Genomic DNA, 19,898 nt, shown 5'->3' on the forward strand with positions numbered 1-19,898 from the left:
CTCCAGGTGCACAAGAAGTCGGCGCCGGGAAGCGCCATCTTTTCAGCAGCCGACTAGACAGCCGCTGCATCCCGTACGATCGGACAGCAGCGTTGCACCTGCTTGAAGCCGATGTCCATGGCAATCCAAAACTTTCGCGCTCGGCATTATGCAGCTCTGCACATTGCCCCCCAAACACCCCTCCCCTACGGCGCGTGTTCCAGCCGCACAAGATGTCGGGACCGGGAAGCGTCATCTTTTCAGGCACCTAATAGACGGCATCCTATACGATCGGACAGTAGCGTCGCGCTAACTTGAAGCCGACGCCTTTGGCTATCCAAAACTTTTGCGCTGGGTTTTAAAAGCCCAGCGCATTGGCCGTCATGATGTACCACGCGCGCTCCGGGCGCACAAGTCGGCGCCGGCACGCGTCATCTTTTCAGGCGCCCACGGCGCCGTTGGCATCCTATCCCTCATCCTATCCCTCATATTTCCCCTCATGCCCCCTCCCCACTCGTGCGCTCCAGGGGCACAAGTCCGCGTCGGCAAGTGTCGTCTTTTCTGGCGCCGACTGGGCAGCGTTGGCATCATATGATCAGACAGCAGCATCGCACCATGTTGAATCCGACGTCTTTGTCTATCGAAAACTTTATCGCTCGGTTTTATGCAGCCCTGTGCATTGCCCGTCATGATGTACAACGCGCGCTCCGGGCGCAGAAGTCGGCGCCGGCAAGCGTGATCATGTCAGGCGGCGACTTGGCGGCGTTGGCATCCTATATTATCGGACAGCAGCGACGCGCACGCTTGAAGCCTACCTCTCTGGCTATTCAAAACTTTCGCACTTAGTTTTGTGCAGCTCTGCGCATTGCTCCTAAAGCCCGCACCCCCTCCGCGCGCTCCAGGCGCGCAAATAGGTGCCGGCAAGCGTCATCTTTTCAGCCATCTACTAGGTGGCATCCTATAAGTTCAGACAGCAGCGTCGCGCCAACTTGAAGCCGACGTCTGCGGCCATCCAAAATTTTCGCGCTCGGCATTATGCTGCCCTGCGCATTGCCATTGCCCCTCAAGCCCCCCCCCCCCCCCCCCCCCCTCCATCTCGCGCATGCTACAGGCGCACAATTCGGCGCTGGCAAGTGCCACCTTTTCCGGCGGCGGAAAGGCGGCTTCATTCCAAACGATCGGACAGCAGCGTCGCGGCGGCTTGAAGCCGACTTCTCTGGCTATCGAAAACGTTCGCCCTAGGATTGATGCAGCTCTGCGCATTGTGCCTCATCACACGCCCCCCCTCTGGGCGCATAAGTCGGTGCCGGCAAGCGTCTTTTCAAGCGCCGACTAGGCAGTGTTGGTATCCTATATGATCGGACAGCAGCGTCACGCCAGCTTTATGCCGACGTGTCTGGCGATCCAAAACTTTCACGCGTGGTTTTATGAAGCCCTACGCATTGCCACTCATGACCACCCCCACGTCCTCCAGTCGCACAAGGGTCATCTTGAAGGCGCCGACTCGGCGGCGTTAGCATTCTGTATGATTGGACAGCAGCGTAGCGCCAGCATGGAGCCGACGTCTTTGGCTATCCAAAACTTTAGCGCTCGGTTTTATGCAACCCTGCGCATTGCCCGTCATAATGTCCCACGCGTGCTCCGGGCGCACAAGTCTGCGCTGGCAAGCGTCTTTTCAGGCGCTGACTAGGCGGCGTTGGCATCCTATATGAACGGAAAGCAGCGTCGCCCCAGCTTGAAGCCGACGAATCTGGCCATCCAAATCTTTTGCGCTCGGCATTGTGCAGCCCTGCTCATTGCTCCTCAAACACCCCCGCGCACGCTACAGGCGCACGAGTCCGCGCTGGCAAGTGTCACCATTTCCGGTGGCGAATAGGCGGCGGCTTCATTCTAAACGATCGGACAGCAGCGTCACGGCAGCTTGAAGCCGACGGCTCTAGCTATTCAAAACTTTCGCGCTTGGACTTAGGCTGCTCTGCGCATTGTCCCTCATCACCATCCCCTCCCCCACCCTCCGAGCGCACAAGTCGGTGCCGGCAAGCGTCTTTTCAGGCGCCGACTAGGCAGTGTTGGCATGCTATATGAAACGGACAGCAGCGTAGCGCCAGTTTTAGGTCGACGACTCTGGTCATCCAAAACTTTCGCGTTGGGTTCGATGGAGCCCTGCGCATTGGCCCTCATGCCTGACACCCCCCCCCCCCCCCCTGCGTCCTCCTGGAGCACAAATCGGTGCCAGCAAGCGTCAGCTTTTCGGGCGATGACTAGGCGGCGTTGGCATCCTATATGCTCGGACAGCAGCGTGGTGCCAGCTTGAAGCCGACTTCTCTGCCTGTAGAAAATTTTCGCGCTAGGTTTTATGTAGCTCTGCGCATTGTCCCTCATTACGTTCCCCTCCGCGCGCTCTGGGCGCACAAGTCGGCGCCGGTAAACGTCTTTTCAGGCGCCGACTAGGCGGCGTTGGCATCCTAATGATCGGACGACTGCGTCGCGCCAGTTTGAAACCGATTTGTGTAGCTTGGCAAAACTTTCGCGCTCGGCATTATGCAGCCCTGCACATTGCCCCTCATGCTCCCTCTCCTCTCCTGCGCTGCAAGGGCACAAGTCGGCGCTGGCAAGCGTCATCTTTTCAGGCGGCGACTTGGCAGCGTTGGCATCCTATATTATCGGAGAGCAGCTTCGCGCACGCTTGAAGCCGACGTTTTTGGCCATCGAAAACTTTCGCACTCAGTTTTGTGCAGCACTGCACATTGCCCCTCAGGATGTCCCATGTGCGCACCGGGCGCGCAAATTTGAGCCGGCAAGCGTAATCTTTTCAGGCGCCGAATAGGCGACGTTGGCGTCCTGCATGAACGGACAGCAGCGTAGCACAAGCTTGAAGCCGACGGCTTTGGCTATCAAAAACTTTCGCCCTTTGTTTTATGCAGCTCTACGCATTGCTCCTGAGGCCCCCACACCCCACTCGCGCGGTCCAGGAGCATGAGTGTGTGCCGGCAAGCGTCATCTCACCAAGCGCAGACTAGGCGGCGTTGGCATCCTGTGTGATCGGACAGCAGCGTCACGCAGCTTGAAGCCGACGTGTCTGGCCAGCGAAATCTTTCGCGGTCGGTTTAATGCCACTGTTCGCATTGCCCATCATGACGTCCCCCACGCGCGCTCCGGGCGCACGAGTCGGCGGCGGCCAGCGTCATCTTGTCAGGCGCCGACTTGGCGGTGTTAGCATCCTATATGATCGGACAGTAGCGTAGCGCCAGCTTGAAGTCGACGATCTCTGGCTATACAAAACTTTCGCGATCCGTTTTATGCAGCTATGCGCATTGTCCCTCCTTACCTTCCCTCCTGCGCGCTCAGGGCGCACAAGGCGCTGTCGGCAAGCGTCTTTTCAGGCGCCGACTAGGCGCCGTTGGTATCCTATATGATCGGACAGTAGCGTAGCGCCAGCTTGAAGTCGACGATCTCTGGCTATACAAAACTTTCGCGATCCGTTTTATGCAGCTATGCGCATTGTCCCTCCTTACCTTCCCTCCTGCGCGCTCAGGGCGCACAAGGCGCTGTCGGCAAGCGTCTTTTCAGGCGCCGACTAGGCGCCGTTGGTATCCTATATGATCGGACAGCAGCGTGGTGCCAGCTTGAAGCCGACGTGTCTTGGCCTTTTAAATGTTTCGCGCTCGTTTTTATGCACACTGCTTATTGCCTCTCATCCCCCCCCCACCCCCCGTGCGCTCCTGGAACACAAATCGGGACGGGCAAATGTCATTTTTTCAGGCGCCGACTAGGCGGCATTGGCATCCTATATGACGAACAGCAGCGTGGTGCCAGCTTGAAGTGCACGACTCTGGCTATACAGAACTTTCGCGCTCGGTTTTATGCAGCTATGCGCATTGTTCCTCATTACCTTCGCCCCCGCGTGTACCGGGCGCACAAGTCGGCGCCGGCAAGCGTCATCTTTCCAGGCACCGACTAGGTGGCGTTGGCATCCTATATGATCGGACAGCAGCGTCGCGCCATCTTTAATCCGGCTCTCTGGCCGTCCAAAATTTTCGCGCTCGGCATTATGTAGTCCTGCACATATTGGCCCTCATGGCCCCTCCCCACTGGTGCAATCCAGGGGCACAAGTCCGTGCCGGCAAGCGTCATCTTTTCTGGCGCCGAGTAGGCGGCGTTGGCATCCTATATGATCGGACAGCAGCGTCGCGCCAGCTTTTAGCCGTTGTGTCCGGTCAGCCAGAACTTTGGCGCTTGGTTTTATGCCGCCCTGAGCATTGTCCCTCATGAACTCGCCCCCACGCGCACAAGTTGCCGTCGTCTTTTCAGGCGCCGACTAGGCGGCGTTGGCATCCTATATGATCGGACAGCAGCTACGCGCCAGCTTGAAGCCGACGAGTCTGGCCATTCGAAACTCTCGCGCTAGGTTTAATGCAGCTCTGCGCATTGGCCCTCTTGACCTCCGTCCCGCGCTCTTTGGGCACACAAGAAGTCGGCGACTGGAGCGTCATCTTTTCAGGCGCCGAGTGTGCGGCGGCGGCTTCCTATTCGATCGGAAAGCAGCGTCGCGCCAGCTTGAAGTCGACGGCTCTGGCCATCCAATACTTTCGCGCTCGGCATATACCGCCGTGCGCATAGTCCCTTCAACACCTCCACGCCCCCCGCGCGTGCTCCATGTGCACAAGAAGTCGGCACCGGCACGCGTAATTTTTTCAGGCACCTACTACGCGGCATCCTATACGATCGGACAGAAGCGTCGCACTAGCTTGTAGGCGACGACTCTAGCTATCCAAAATTTTCGCGCTCAACATTCTTCAGCCTTGCACATTGCCCCCAAGCACCCGCCCCCCCCCCCCCCCCCCCCCCCGCGCGCTCCAGCCCCACGAGAATTCGGCGCCGGCATGCGTCATCTTTCCAGGCGCCGGCTAGGAGGGTTGGCATCCTATAAGTCGGACACAAGAGTCGCGCCAGCTTGAAGCGGACCCGTCTGGCCAGCCAAAGCTTTCGCGCTCGGTTTTATGCAGCTCTGCGCATTGTCCCTCATGATCTCCCCCCCGCGCTCCCCGGGCGCACAAGTCGGTGCCGGCAGGTGTCATCTTTTCAGGCGTCGACTAGGCGGCGTTGGCATCATATATGATCGGACAGCAGCGTCGCGCCAGCTTGAAGCCGGCGCTTCTGGCCATCCAAAACTTTCGCGCTCGGCATTATGCAGCCTAGCGCATTGCCCCTCATACACCCCCCCCCTCCCCCCCGACCGCCCACGCGTGCTCCAGGCGCACAAGAGGTCGGCGCCGGCAGGCGTCATCTTTTCAGGCTTCTACTAGGTGGCTTCCTATGAGATCACACTGCAGCGTCGCGCCAACTTGAAGCCGACGGCTGTGGCCATCAAAATCTTTCGCGCGCGGGATTATGCAGCCCTGCGCATTGCCCTGCCCCCCTCCCCCCGCGCATGCTATAGGCGCATAAGTCGGCGCTGGCAAGTGTCACCTTTTCCAGCGGCGAATAGGCGGCGGCTTCATTCTAAGCGATCAGACAGCAGCGAGCTTGTAGCCGATGGCTCTGGCTATCCAAAACTTTTGCGCTCGGATTTATGCAGCTCTGCGCATTGTCCCTCATCACCATACCCCCCTCCCCCGCCGCCTCCCCCGCGCTCCGGGCGCACGAGTCGATGCCGGCAAGCGTCTTTTCAGGCGCCGACTAGGCAGCGTTGGCATGATATTACAGAAAAAAAAAATGTTACGAAATATTGAAAACGTCCCCATGAGTCACCCTTCTCACCCTCTGTTCTTGAAGTACTGTATAATGAAAATAGACGAGCTATATCCGCATTGCTTGTGTTCACGTTATAAGCTTGAAGTAAAAAATAAGAGCTATTCCCTACTACGGTTCACATTGCTTTCTTAAAGGACCACACCTTGTGAGAATCGAAACACACAGTCATGGCTAATCAAAACGTGCAGAACCGGATAGGGACAACAAATGGTAAACAGAACGCAACCACATTTGCTAAATTCCTTCAGTAACAACGGTTTCACTCCTGAAAGAGCATCGAACCAGAAACTAAAATTGTTCTTCTGTGGCAAGGTTCCTTTCCTATGACAGAATTTCATGTGGTTTTTTCATCTCTGCGCGTGTACGCTATACGCATTGCAATGTACCAATGTACTGTTTCATACTACACAAATGTGTGCCGTTTTATTTTTCGTCTTTTCCTTCATTATGTAGCGCTTTTTACTTACAGTTCTTTCATGTTTGTACGTTTCCTTTAACATTGGTCTATAAGGCAGGTAACAAACTCTTTATTTCTATAGTTATTTATTCTCGCTGTTATCGACAAGTTATTGCTGCATTACTATTACTATTTGTTTGTGGTTTTTATGTTACCATGCGAAAAGTGTTCTGTTTCTTCTATATTGTACTCCGGGGAGCTGGCAACTAGTCAAGCTTACTTGTCAGCTTTTTTTCCCGCACTCCCTCACTTCATGAGTGAAATAAAGATTATTATTATTATTATTATTATTATTATTATTATTATTATTATTATATGATCGGACAGCAGCCTCGCGCCAGCTTTAGGCCGACGTCTCTGGCGATCTAAAACTTTCGCGCTCGGTTTTATGCAGCCCTGCGCATTGCCCCTCATGACCTCCCCCCCCCCCCCCCCCCCCCCCGCGCGCTCTGGGTGCACAAGTCGGTGCCGGCAAGCATCATTCTTTCAGGCGCCGACTAGGTGGCATTCGCATCCTATATGATCAGACAGCTGCGTTGCGCCAGCTGGAAACCGACGTGTCTGGCCAGCCTAAACTTTCGCGCTTGGTTTTATGCAGCTCAGCGCGTTGCCCCTCATATCCCCACTCGCGCACTCTGGGCGCACAAGTCGGTGCTGGCAAGAGTCATCTTTTCAGCAGCCGACTAGGCAGCCGCGGCATCCCATATGATCGGACAGCAGCGTCGGGCCAGCTTGAAACCGACCTCTCTGGCTATCCAAAACTTTCGCGCTCGGTTGTATGCAGCTCTGCGCATTGCTCCTGAAGCCTCCCCCCCCCCCCCCCCCTATCGCGAGCTCCAAGGGCACAAGTCTGTGCACGCAAGCGTCATCTTTCAAGCGCCGACTAGGCGGCGCTTGCGTCTTACATGATCGGACAGTATCATTGCGCCAGGTTGAAGCCGACGTTTCTGGCCAGCGAAAAATTTGCGCTCGGTTTAATGCCGCTCTAGCCATAGCCCCTCAAGACCTCCTCGCCCCCCCCCCCCCCCCCATGCGCTTTAGGCGCACAAATTGGCGTAGGCCAGCATCATTTCTTCAGGCGCCGACGAGGCGGCGTTGGCATTCTATATGATCGGGCAGCAGTGTCCTGCCAGCTTGAAGCCGACGTGTCTGGCCAGCCAAAGCTTTCGCGTTCGGTTTAGTGCCGCTCTGCGCATTGCCCTTCATGACCTCCCTCCCGCGCGCTCCAGGTGCACAAGTCGGTTCCGGGAAGCGTAACCTTTTCAGGCGCCGACTTGGCGGCGTTGGCATCCTATATGATCGGACAGCAGCGCCGCGACAAATTGAAACCGACGTGTGTAACCAGCCAAAACTTTCGCACTTGGTTTTACGCCGCTCAGCGCATTGCCCCTCATATCACCCCTCGCGTGCTCTAGGAGCAAAGTCGGTGCTGGCAAGCGTCATCTTTTCAGGCGCCGACTAGGAGGCGTTGACATCCAATATGACCCGACAGCAGCATCGCGCCAGCTTCAAGCCGGCGGCTCTGGCCATCCAAATCTTTCGCGCTTGGCATTATGCAGCTCTGCGCATTGCCTCTCAAAGACCCCCCCCCCCCCCCCCCCCCGCGCGTGCTGCAGGCGCACAAGAGTTCGGCACGGACAAGCGTCATCTTTTCAGGCACCCACTAGGCGGCATCCTATACGATCGTACAGCAGCGTCACGCTAGCTTGAAGCCGACGGCTCTGGCTATGCAAAAATTTCGCGCTCGGCATTTTTCAGCCCTGCGCTTGTCCCCCAAACACTCCCCCCCCCCCCGCCCACGCGCTCCAGCCCCACAAGAAGTGGGCGCCGTGAAGCGTCATATATTCAGGCGCCGACTACGCGGCGTTCAATTCCTATAGGATCCGACAGCAGCGTCGTGCCAGATTGAAGTCGATGGCTCTGGCGATCCAAAACTTGCGCGCTCGGTTTTATGCAGCCCTGCGCATTGCCCCTCATGCCCATCCCCTCCAGCGCGCACGAGGCGCACAAGCGAGCACTGGCAGGCGTAATCTTTCTAGGCGCCGAGTAGCTGGCGTTGGCGTCCGATATGATCGGACAGCAGCGTCGCGCCAGCTTGAAGCCGACGCCTCTGGCTATGCAAAACTTTCGCGCTCGGTTTTAGGCAGCTCTGCGCATTCCTCGTCATGGTGTCCCACCCGCGCTCCGGGTGCACAAGTCGGCGCCGGCAAGTGTCATCTTGTCAGGCGGCGACTTGGCGGCGTTGGCATCCTGAAATAGTATCTATGGCACCTGTGTTTTTTTCCCTTGCCCAGCCTTGGTATCACGACGCATTCATTTGCTGGGTACCGAAACTGGTTCATTCGAACAAGTATGACAGTAAACTACTCACATCACATATTGTTACAGGGTTTCGGCCTTCGCTTCACAATGGTTGAGCGAAAATGCGTGTAAGAGCTAAAGAGAAAAAAGATACATACCAAAATATTAGTGTCGATCTTCTTATTTTTCAGCGTGACCATATACTGAATATATTGTTGACGGAGCCTCACCTGAGCAGCGTGGCCATTGAACCGGATGACTTTATACAGTTTGGGTTTCTGAATCCTACATTTTATTTCGTCGAGACGTACTTCCGAAAAGAGTAAGTACTCTGAGCATATTTTAGCACGAATGTGTTTCATGCCATACTTGACTGGGAATTTGTCTCGTGAACGTTCCTCACACAAATATCATCACGCTAACTTTATGTAATAGCTACGAGATGGTGCTACAGTGTCAAATTTTTTAAGTTGAGCGAGAAAGAAAGCATAGTGCAGAATCAGCCCGATGCAGAAAAAAAAGACTTTGAGAGATAAGCTTGCTTACGGGGGGTATGAGCGCTGACGTGGTATAAGCCATTGATGACTACAGTTTCCTGTCGACGGACACCAAAGAATTCTAGGATTCTAGCCATATATCAGGTAAGCACGAGCTCGTACACACAAGTAAGGTTACTTCTGTGACATATGTAAATAGCAATGCATGCTATAAAATTAGAGCTGTACCTTTAGAATTATATATATATATATATATATATATATATATATATATATATATATATATATATATATATATATATATATATTGTGACGCTCTTAGGTGCATAGTGGGTTCACGAATGTGACGCGCTTAGGTGCATAGTGGGTTCACGCCTCAACAAACAGTATGTGGGGGCACCGAAGGGTAGTGAACGAGGACGACGACGTGTGGCTGGCTGGCTGAGTCTCGACAGGCGCTCAGTTGACCAAGGCCATCGCTTCTAACTCTACCCGGCTTCAAAGTAACGCCTTTTGTGGGCGTAACAGAGTGGTGGAGGTGCTGGGCACGACAGAACGTACCACGGAGTCGCAACATCTAGAACTTCGCCGGAGCCGTCGTCTTGCCGGTCTCTTGCCAACGACCTTCCCTATGGCTCAGGACGGAGGTGGACAAATGCCAGCTATAGTTTCACCTTCTCAAAGGTCAGCGCCAGTTGGACCTTTGCGGCACTACATGGAACCACGCTCGTTCGCAGGAAAAGTGGGCGAAGACGTCCACGAGTGGCTGACGCACTACGCAAGGGTGAGCCGCTACAACCGTTGGGATTCTGTCACTCAGCTTGAATATGTTGCACTCTTTCTGAGTGAGACAGCGTTGATGTGGTATGAAAACCACGAAGACTCCCTAACAACGTGGGAGCACTTTGTTGAGGAAATTAAGAAGTGTTTTGGCGACACCCACGCCAAACAGAAACGCGCCGAGAGAACACTTGCTCAAAGAGCTCAAGCTCCTGGAGAAACATGCACTATATACATAGAGGAAATCCTCAAGCTGTGCAAAATCGTAAATCCGCAGATGTCCGAGGAAGACCGAGTCGGACATCTCCTCAAAGGAATTGCAGAAGATGTGTACAATTTCCTCATAAGTCGGGAACACGTTGATTCCGTCTCAGATGTCGTGCGTCATTGCCGTACGTTTGAGACGTTGAAAACACGTCGCATTGTGCCAAAGTTTGGACGCCTGGCTAATGTGACAACCATTGCCAGCGTCGATGAGAGCCCGTCTGCCGATCTTTCGTCTACTATACGGCAGATCGTGCGCGAAGAACTGCTGCGGCACCAGGAACTTGCGCGCGACGTCATACGACAACCTGACGCTTATTACCCGCAACACATGGCGCCTGCCGCACCCTGCGCTTCCTGGCAACCGGCGGTATGTGTCACAGACGTCAACCACAGAGGTGCTCCATGGCCACGTGAGGACACATTTACGCCCGAACAACGACCAGCAGAACACCCTCGCCCCAGCAGGTTTGCACGCAGACCGACCGTTCCTCCTGTGCAGCAGGCTCAGCCGCTCCGCTCTGCTACACGACCCCCCACGGCTGAGCGCTTCGAAGGGCAGTTCATCGATCGTCGTTTACCTGTGTGCTATAGCTGTGGCGACTTGGGTCACATTGCCAGGTACTGCAATCGCCGCCAACCACCGAGGTTCGACCGATCGACGATGTCTAGGCGGTACCGCGCTCCTCTGGGCGAAACATATCCGCCCTCGCACACATATTTAGGAAGCTTGCCTCACCAGCACCCGGAGCCGCTACGGAACCGTTCTCCAGCATCCGATCGCAGCTTGACACCACCACCCGCTCCTCGTGTAAGCCGGTCGCCCTCTCCGCGGCGTCGATACCCGTCGCCACCCCCGGAAAACTAGCCAGCGCGGCCGTTGGAGGTGAGGTCGCTGGACAATCTTCGATATCGACAGAGATACCTCCAACCATTTGTATGTTTAAGAATAAGGTGTTCGTATTAATTGACGGGGTTTCATCCATGGCCTTAGTGGACACGGGAGCAACCGTTTCAGTGATGAGTCTTGCGTTTAAAAGCCTCCTAGGACGAAAGGTGATGTTTCGCTGGGACCGTGCCGATACGTTTCGCGGAGTGAGTGGGGAGTTGTTGTATCCTGTGGGCGTGTGTAATGTAGACGTTACCTTGGGTGGTCAAATATTTAACGCGGAGTTCGCTGTTCTACCTCATTCTACGCATGACGTAATCCTGGGTCTTGATTTTTTGAAACTGTGTGGTGCCACCGTCGACTGCAAAACGGGTGAAATCAGTGTAGGTACGAGCTTTGCTGCGGCGTTTATGGAAGCCCCACCGTGTCGTGAAAGTGTGCTTTGTGTATCCCGGGATACAGTTGTGCCTCCGTTATCCGCAACGTGTGTTTCAGTCGCCTGTTTCCCCACCACCGACGGAACGTTTGACGCTACCGTGGAGCCCGTTCACCTGAGTTGCATCAAGAGGAATGTACTGATACCGTATTGCACGCTGTCAGTTGTTCAGGGACGCACCAACTTATGGGCCGTAAACTGTTCGAGTGAACCTGCAATACTACCACAGGGTCTGAAACTTGCCGCCTACCATGAAGATCACGTGCTATCGCTCGCCATTCTTACAGAGGCCCTTGATTCTGCGGATGAGCGCCATTTCGCTAATGTCTGCCCTGCGGCGCACTCCTCATTTCTGACTATGGTAAACAAGTCGCTCAGCACTAAGCAGCGTCACGAAGTGGCGAATATTCTGCTAAAACATGCCCGACTGTTTGACTTCTTCCAGCAAGAGGGACCACCATTGTTTCCTCCTTCTCGTATACACCATCGCATCGATACGGGATCTGCCCAACCGCTGCGACAGAAACCATACAGAGTCTCACCGTCGGAACGCAAGGTGATCAATGACCAAGTCCACGAAATGCTAAATAAGAATGTAATCCAAGAATCCTGTAGTCCGTGGGAAGCGCCAGTGATCCTGGTTAGAAAGAAAGATGGTACATGGCGATTTTGTGTTGACTACCGCCGCCTCAACACCATCACTAAAAAGGACGTATATCCTCTTCCGCGTATTGATGATGCTATCGACTGCCTCTCATCAGCGTCTTACTTTTCGTCTGTTGACTTGAGGTCGGGGTACTGGCAGATTCCTATGCACGAGGCAGACAAGGAGAAAACGGCATTTGTAACACCAGATGGACTTTTTGAATTTAATGTGATGCCGTTCGGGCTCTGTAATGCGCCTGCAACTTTCGAGCGCTTCATGGACAACATCCTGCGTGGTTTGAAGTGGGAAGTATGCATGTGCTATCTAGATGATGTAGTGATTTTCGGGCGCACGTTCAGTGAGCACAACGCACGTCTCGATCTTGTGCTAGACTGCTTGGACAAAGCGGGTTTGGTGCTCAACTCGAAGAAGTGTCATTTTGGAGAGCGCCAAACACTCGTTCTGGGACACCTAGTGGATAAGGACGGTATACGGCCTGATCCAGCGAAGACTGCTACGGTGGAAGCCTTCAAGCAACCTCGCCATGTAAAAGAGCTACGCAGTTTCCTAGGGCTTTGCTCGTACTTCCGCCGGTTTATTCGTGGATTTGCCAACATCGCGTATCCGCTGACATGCCTCCTCCAGAAGGGCGTTCCCTTTGAGTGGACTCCTGAATGTGAAGCTAGTTTTCGTGAGCTGAAGTCTCGTCTGACGTCTCATCCCATTCTCCGACACTTCGACCATGCGGCTCCCACAGAAGTTCATACGGACGCTAGCGGTATTGGCATCGGCGCCGTCCTTATTCAACGCGTCGACACCAAAGAACACGTCGTCGCCTATGCGAGTCGTTCTTTAAGTAAGTCCGAGCGTAACTACACCGTTACAGAGCAAGAATGTCTTGCAGTTATTTTCGCAGTACAGCGCTTCCGGTCGTACCTGTACGGACGCCCCTTCACTGTGGTGACAGACCATCATTCTCTCTGCTGGCTGGTTAATCTCCGTGATCCGTCGGGCCGGCTTGCGCGTTGGACACTCCGTTTACAGGAATATAACTTTACCGTTTCTTATAAAAGCGGCCGCCGACACGCCGACGCTGACTGCCTCTCGCGCATGCCGCTTCCAACGACGGACTGCGACGCGGACAACTTCGACTGCTATATCGCATCACTGGAGCCGGGATTTCCTGATATAAATACCTTCAAGGTCGAGCAACAAAAAGACAGAACTTTAGAACCACTGCTCATTACTGCAAGGCAATCAGCACCATCCACTCGTTTCTGTGTTCGTGATGGGGTTCTTTACAAAAAGAACTATTCTACCACAGGCCCACGATATCTTCTGGTGGTCCCGGAGAGTCTCCGTGTCACCGTCTTGCGCGCTATGCATGACGATCCAACATCTGGACATTTGGGTTCTGCGCGAACTCTCTACCGCCTCCAAGAAAGGTTCTACTGGCCTAAAATGCGCCAGACGACCGCCCAGTATGTGTCCAGCTGCAGCGAGTGTCAACGTTATGAGCGTCCGACGAGTGCTCCTCCTGGTCAACTCCATCCAGTGCCACCCCCCAGCTCTCCCTTTGAGCAAGTTGGCATCGACCTCCTCGGTCCTTTCCCGCGTTCATCCGATGGGAATCGCTGGATTATCGTGTGTGCCGATCACTTGACACGCTACTGTGAGACAGCTGCAATACCATCGGCTACTGCAACCGAAGTGTGTATTTTTCTGCTGCGTTTTGACATTCTCCGACATGGACCTCCCAGAGTCATCATCAGCGATCGTGGGCGGCAGTTCACTGCAGACGTGGTCGAAGAGATGCTTCGTCTATGTGCTTCAAGGTTTCGACATTCCACCCCGTATCATCCCCAAACAAATGGCCTTACGGAACGCACGAACAGAACTCTTACTAACATGCTGTCCATGTATGTCGAGTCAGATCATAAGAACTGCGACAGCGTGCTACCTTTCATTACGTACGCATTTAACACCTCAAAGCATGAAGTTACGGGCTACAGTCCCTTCTTTCTTCTCTACGCTCGTCCGCCTCGTTATACACTAGACACTATCTTCCCGTTTTCCAGCCACGATAATCTTTGTATATCAGAGACAGTCTGTCTTGCTGAAGAAGCCCGACGACTTGCTTCGTTACGCACTCTTGTTTCACAAGACCGCTCGAAGGCACGCTGCGACCGCCGACGCCGACACGTGATATATGACCCTGGTGATTTAGTGTTGCTCTGGAAACCAACCAGGAAACGTGGACTATGTGAAAAACTGCTGGCCCACTATGTTGGACCCTATGTTATTACGGAGCGCATCAGCGAATTAACCTACCGCATAGCACGTCTCACATCAAATGGCCGACGGTCAGCAAAGACTGAACTTTCGCATGTCGCCCGTTTAAAGCCCTTTATTTCTCGACAGCCTGTTTGACTTGCCCGGCGGGCTTCGTCTGCGCGGAGGGAAATGTGACGCTCTTAGGTGCATAGTGGGTTCACGAATGTGACGCGCTTAGGTGCATAGTGGGTTCACGCCTCAACAAACAGTATGTGGGGGCACCGAAGGGTAGTGAACGAGGACGACGACGTGTGGCTGGCTGGCTGAGTCTCGACAGGCGCTCAGTTGACCAAGGCCATCGCTTCTAACTCTACCCGGCTTCAAAGTAACGCCTTTTGTGGGCGTAACAATATAGTGGGAACTACAAATGTGAGGGATTTACGCAGACGCGATACGCGGCAATGCAGCGACAGATCTAGGCCTTAAGTTCAGCACGGAATAATTCTTAATTAGGATGTTTAACCAAGAGACGAGTAACGATATGGTATCAATACAACAGCAAGCCCATACTCATAGTCAATCATTATAGATACCATGGAGCATACATAAATTACCGAAAAACCTACTTCCCATTACGGTCGAGTCACAAGTATCTCGACGGTACTTAAAAAGTACTCGAATACTAGAGTGAGATAAGTTAGAGGCCTTAACGTGATTTGCACGTGCATTGCATGTACTCTTGTTTTGAAAGTAATGGTCAACCAAGCGTTTATTTGGACAGTTGAAGATGAATGTGCAAGTTTTCCAGACAGCATTTAGTCTTGGAGCCATCTTATTTGCAAATGTGTGCTTTAGCAGCCGGAATGTTTTCGTCTGGCCAATGGCGTGATAAACGTGTTCTTACCTTGGCTATTTGCGTTCTTTTTCTCTTCCTCACGTGTTAACTGTGAGCAGCCTTTGAGAAAAGTGGAATGTTCAATTTAGCACCTACTTCGACTAACTCATCCTCGATCAGGAACCGACGCTCTGCCATGAGCGAGTCCCCGGCTTCTAGCAGATTATACAGGCCAGTTCGTCGCGTGAACTCTTTGTCTGATAACCTACCAGGTGCTAGATTGGCCGCTAATGTCACCAACCCGTTCGGGTTGGTGACATTAGGTTGGTGTTAAGTGACTGTGCGTACCACAGTCATTTGGCAGTTCACTGCAAAGCTCGGTGTCATCTAAAATTGTTGTTTTGGGGTATTCTTATCTGAATGCTTCTGACAGGAAATGATCAATGACCTCGCGGCTTGGTCACCTGGGAACCTGTTCTAAGTATGCAGCTAGGAATTTAACCCAAAAACTTTAACTATGGCTGACACTGCTTTCACCTATGTCGAATCTGTGAGTCAAGGCCATTTCAAGCAGGCCTAGCAGCAGCTATAATGGTAACAGCCGGAACCCAGCGCGAGAGTAAAAAAAAAAAAAAAAAAAAACTGGAGGACGACGCAGTGAGAGGACACAGGACAGCGCTCGTCCTGCGTCCTTTCACTGTCTTCGTTATATTCGCTCTGGTACCATTTTGAATGCATGCCAACGTGCCCAACTTTCCACTTTATTACAGCCGCAGCCGCTTGAGTATGCACATCAGCTGGTTGGTCCATTGTATGTACCATCGGCAGCATTTTCAATAAATGTGAGGCCATTGTGAACAAATGTAAAATAATATGAATTGCTGTGAGTTCCGAAATCTTGTGTAAAACATCAGTTTTCTTGCATTTTGCGAAAATTCAAGTGATTTGTAATTACTAGGAATAGGCTTTTCCATACTCCGCAGCTGTCACTTAGCAAGGTTACTGGCAAATAGTCTTGTTAGGTCTTATAACTGCCTATTCTTCTCTTGTAAAAGGTTGTGTTCAACTTTAAGCTGGCTCACAATCTCGAAATGAGCACGCACTTGTTTCTTCTTTTCTGTCACTGCCTTTCTTGGTTTTCCTTGGCTTACACTGTAGGAGTGATCTGGGCATCAATTGATTTGTGAAGAGCTTTTACGATGAATTACGAATGACAGTGTGTTGTAGGTGTTGAAGGTTCTGGGTTCGGTTCCCACCTGCAGCAAGTTGTTTTTTTCATCCACTTTAATTTCCATTAACAAGTAATTTCCCCTATGTTGTCCTTGGTGTCAGTGTTTGTTGGCTGTTTATAATGTGTTGTAGGCATTGCACAAGAATGTATGGGCAATGCAGATAACGAATAAAAAGTTAAAGCACAATGCCATTGGCAGCAATGTACAAACAGAGCCATCTTTACAAGCACGAGTTTCTGACTGCAATTGAAGAAAGCTCTCCTTCCTTCAAGTAGAAGCCTAATATGTTCTTACCCACATGTTGCATAGTTACAGAGCTTTTATCAGGAACGATGCGCAGAACCTGTGACTGTACTGGTGGCACTGAAAGGTGATTTGTCAGTTTTTGCATCCATGAAATTTATAATGCATTTATACATTTACCCATAAGACTGCACATTACCTATAAGATCGGACATGTCACAAAGCGCCACATAACGCACAAACCTTGTTTAGTGTCACACGCAGCATTATGTACGAAAATTGGTTCACAGCCTGATAAAAACAAAACAAAAATTGCTCTCCTCATTTTACCTATTCTTTATTTACGATGTACTGCGGTCACACAGGAGCACATGTTATACAAGTTAAACGTTTCAATTGTGAACCTGTAGTAGTAAATAAGAACAAGACAACCACAAATAGCAACCACTAAACACTATATGGAAAGCACAATACTAAAAAACCAACAAATAAACAAAAAAGCGAATAGCAGAAAAAAACATTTCAATAGGCTCAAACATGCTCGCAGAAAACGAAAAGGAAACGCTTAAAACGAGCCTAAGCTTGAAATGCAAATTACAAGGTCCATTGTGAACTCATTGCACTATCTAATAAAACGATATCACTGAACAGAACTCCATTCACTTATCGAACGCGGAAATGATGACTTCTGGAAAGAAACAAGTGCGTGCCTTGTAGGGGCGAATATTGTATTCATGACGATTGCGTACGGTGCGCGTGTGGCAATGAATATTGATAGAGCCATTGCAAATCAAATACACCTTAGTTTCCGCTTCGAGTGTATTATATTGACACGTGTACTTGTTTGTCTCTATCGGGCGACACGTTTCACCGCCTAACAAATGTTATCGCACAGCGCAGGACGCGCCTGCATGTATCGGAAGTTTCTGGAATGTTATCGATGCTTCCATCCGCTGTCTGTGACTGAACCTTGTGCAATCCGATTGCATGTGTGCGCCACGCGAATAATGTAGAACTTTGTGGAAGGCACGCGGGTCCCAGCGATTACTCTGGAACATTCGACGAATTGCTGTATAAAAGCCGACGCGCTTGACCCGCTGATCAGACTTTCGACGATCGCCAACTGTGTTCGCCGCTGTCGCCGTTCTTTGAGTGTAGCTTGTTTTTGAGGGCACAAGTTGACCCAATAAAACGCTAGTTCCGTCTTTCCCAGTTTGGCTGCTTTCTTCACCGACACTACCCCGTGACAATATGTCTATTAATCTACGGGCACGCTCTAGGTGTCCTTGCCTTCCCAGACAATTTCTAACACACACTGTTGGAGTCATTTACACATAGTAGAAACATCAGCGCTGCGCATGTTATCACCAAGATTCCAGATCTCATCAAGGGCGGCTTGTTCATCTGTACGGATAAAATTTTAAACATATTTAGCCATTGGTTAATATAGTGGGCAAGAAGTAAATGTAGAAAGTATGAAATTGGTGGAAGGATATGCGACGTTCAACTGAAACATCAAAATGAGACTAGCATCAGTTAATACACGCAAGATAATCTCACTCATATAAATATAACGTAACCAGCCTGATGAATAATAGTCAATATTTCAACACCACATCCAGACAAAACATGAGACGTGCATGCGCAGGGACATGGAACATCAAAGGAATGCCAACTTGTTAAAGTGCTATAATGCTCTAGCTGAAGGAGCAAATAAGACCGAAGGCATGTTACTTGTGATAACGTGCACATGTGTATCAAGAGTGTAAGCATCGTGCAGATTTACAAGGTGTTATATGTGAACATAGGTGAAGGCTCCTGTGGCCATTCTGGCAAGGTCTTGTTGGGGAAGGAGCGTGATATTTTGTTGTGTGATTTCCGTGCCGTCTTATTGAAGTGAATGCCAAAAATGCAGTGGCTGGGTTTCGGCTGCCACAAGAAGTATGTTCCTCCTGGCCCTTTCCTATTGATGCGTTTGAACAACGCTTTCATCAAAGCATGGCTGAAAACAAGAAGCCAACTCAATGAACTGAATAAGCACAAGTAATTTCGCCTATGTTGTCCTTGGTGTCTGTTTGTTAGCTTCTTGTAATTAATAAGAACCAGGCCCCTCGGTTCCCTTTCTTCTCGTTCATTACGGTACAAGGGTCCCGAATTCGGCAACATTGATGCCTTCAGGTAGCATGAGTTCACTGCTTTATTGAACTGCTGCCGTCACCCACATAGATCACGTACTCATGACGCCTACGGTAGAAAGAATGTTTCACATCCGCCGCCAAGGATTGTGAGTGGTGGTGCTGACTACACTACCAGGGTGAGGTCTAGTAGCAAAAAAAAAAAACATAAATACCCCAGAAATAGGATAGAAAAACGGCGCCGGAGTAAATCAGTTGGTAAGAGCATCGCACGCGTAATGCGAAGACGCGAGTTCGTACCCCACCTGCTGCCAGTTGCTTTTAAAGCGAAGTTTTCTTTGCCTCTTCATTCGACTTTCCCTCTCCTGCTGCTGCTGTGGGTTGCTGTGGCTGCTGCTGTCGCGCACATCTCATCAGGTGGTGGTTCAGAGCGTTTATATAGATGACTGGCGCGAGTAAGAGAGGAAAGGTGACGGGAGAAACTCATCTTCACCTCACCGCGTCGAATGTGCAATACCCCCTGGAGGTCCCTGGCCGTCGCCACATTAACCGCTTGACCGCTGTATTTATCCGTGACTTCCATCAGAAGCATTGCAGAAACTGCAGCGCTTCCCTTTCTGCTAACGTGCGAGGCCAGAAGGGACGCTGATAGAACTGTAGAGAAGAGAAGGAGAGGAAGGAGAAGTGGCAGTTCCCATACAAGAGAGGGGGGAGGTGACGTAAGAAGGCAAGGAAAGCCCACTACTATAACACAACGGTTGCGGGGACACAGGATAAGCTTAAGTTCAAGGTACGGTGCATTACGTTGCTGCTATTTCTGAAAAATAAACGCCATGCAAATATGTCAAGCGGGCAACTTATGCAGGGCGCGCAGAAGCAGAGCCGCATCGTTTAAAACGCACCGCAGGGTCCAGAGGACACTGTGGTGTTGACCGAAGGTGGAAGTCAGACTCTAGCCGTCCCGAAGTAAAAAGCCGTTTATTTAACATATACAACCAATATATATAATGAAGAACAGAAGCGCCCCCTAGGGAATAAATAACTGAAATGAATAACGAAACTGAATATAACATACTCCCTCCCTTATTTTTAGTGGTTAGTTGTTAGTAAGTATTAGTAAGGAAAAGCCCAAAGCATGCACACTGTACTTATTTACACATATTTACAACCTATGTA

Source organism: Dermacentor andersoni, chromosome 11 (assembly GCF_023375885.2).
Source record: "Dermacentor andersoni chromosome 11, qqDerAnde1_hic_scaffold, whole genome shotgun sequence".
Classification (NCBI taxonomy): Eukaryota; Metazoa; Arthropoda; class Arachnida; order Ixodida; family Ixodidae; genus Dermacentor; species Dermacentor andersoni.